This window comes from Cicer arietinum, chromosome 1, assembly GCF_000331145.2.
Source record: "Cicer arietinum cultivar CDC Frontier isolate Library 1 chromosome 1, Cicar.CDCFrontier_v2.0, whole genome shotgun sequence".
Lineage (NCBI taxonomy): Eukaryota > Viridiplantae > Streptophyta > Magnoliopsida > Fabales > Fabaceae > Cicer > Cicer arietinum.
In genome coordinates this window covers 11,158,786-11,161,077 of record NC_021160.2, presented here as the reverse complement: position 1 = coordinate 11,161,077, position 2,292 = coordinate 11,158,786, and positions in this window count along the sequence as shown.

The window sequence follows — 2,292 nt, the reverse complement described above, 5'->3', positions numbered from 1 at the left end:
TTGATGAAATATATTCAATAATTTTTTTTTTATAACAACTTCTCATGCTCGCAATTAAAACATCATACTAAATAAAACAAATAAATTTAGCTATGCTACAATATAATTCAACATTAATATTTTTTACATCTTATTTTTGGGTTTGTATTTTACATTTTATTTCATCAAATAACTACAAGTACTATTATATATTGAAAAATAAATTAATAATTAAAGTACAATGAGTCAAACAATTATCCTATATAACAAGTTATCATACGAATTTTACAAAATATTTAAAAAATTAAATTAGATGATTGTGATAAGCATGATTTTCCTTCATTTTAATTTTCCTAATCATATTCAATTATTATAAATCAATAAAGTAATATTATAAGATAACTATATTTATAATACATAAAATATTACTTATAAAACTTATAAAATTAATTAATTAATATCCGCGCAGCGCGCAGGCGATAATCTAGTATGAGTTTATTTGAAGATTTGAGTTACGAATTTGATTAAATTTGTTTTATATTACAAAATATAATTAATTTTATGGATTTTGTTTGAAAATTTTGATGAATTTTTGAATTTTGGTAAAAAAAAAGGATAACATTGTTGACTTTTTAAAACATAAAAGATCAAATTATCACTTAAAATTAAAATAAATGACCGAATCGGGAGAAAAAAAAAGATAAAAGACTAAAATGTTAACTGAAATTAAGTTAAGGGATCACAAGTGGTATTTAGCCTTTTTTATATTTGGTGAATTCATAATGACACAAAGTAAAAAGAATTATTTGAATTATAAAAAATTGAAACTCAACTCACAATTAAAAAATGATTATGAATATTCAAAACATAAAATCTGAAAACTAAAATTGTTTTTAGGTTTTAAAAATTTCATAACATAAAACATAAATTCACTCCAAACATGACCTTAAGTAGGTTACCTCGTCGTACCTATTAACGCAACTTTTATCTATGGATATTGAATGGTGATGGTACTCATGTCTTATATCACCATTAGCAAAAGCTAAGAGAACACTCCACTTGATCGCTATATCGTATCTTTTGTTACAATGATCTCTACATGGAAATCTTTTTCTTGTGTTTTATTCACCAATCAAACGATTTTTACTAGTATCTCTCTCTCTATCTCTCTCTCTAACTTTAGTTGGTAGTGCACAATAGACTGTTGGTCATTGTTAGACAAGATTGTAATAGTCATAAGAACCACCAGATCTTGTGCTAACTAGTTATAAAAAAAACATGAAACACAATATTTTTTATATGTAAAGAGACTCAACAAATAACTTAAATAATAAAGAATAAATGATAAGATCCAAATACAAACGAATTAAACTTTCAGTTAAATTGACATAATTTTATAGGTAGTGTCTCGTGAAAGTATTTACCTCATGGACAATGTGGGTGTTTCAGAGTTTTGTATATTTAGCATAGCGCAATTTTACCTTCCAATTGGAATAAGAAATAGGAATAAAAAAAGCATGGATGAGCATGTGTCATGTTTATCCCATTCATATATCCAAAAGAATTAAAGTTTAAGGCTCCAACAACAACTACATGTAATAATATTTTTTATATTTGGTGAATTCATAATGAAACAAAATAAAAAAGAATTATTTAAATTATAAAAAATTGAAACTCAACTCACAATTAAAAACTGAATATGAATATTCAAAACATAAAAACTCAAAATTAAAATTGTTTTTAGGTTTTAAAAATTTCTTAAACATAAAACATAAATTCACTCTAAACATGACCTTAAGTATGATATATCGCCGTAGCTATTATCGTACCATTTAACTATGATTATTGAATGGTGAGAGTACTCATATCTTGTATCACCATTAACAAAAGCGAAGAGAACACTCCACTTGATCCCTATATCGTATCTTTTGATACAATGATCTTTGTATGAAAATCATCTTCTTCTCTTTTATTCACCGATCAACCGATTATTACAAGTATGTCTCTATCTCTCTTTCTTTCTCTCTCTAACTTTAGTTGGTTGTGTACAATAGACTATTAGTCATTGTTAGACCAAATTGTAATAGGCATAAGCACCTCCATAGCTTGTGCTAACTAGTAGTAAAAAAAAACATAAAATGCAATATTTTTTTATATGTAAAGTGACTCAATAAATAACTTAAACTATTAGGAATAAATGATAATATGCAAATACAAATGAAGTAAACTATCATTTAAATAGACATAATTTTGCATGTAGTGTCTCGTGAATGTATTAACATCATGGGCCATGTGAGTGTTTGAGAGTTTTGT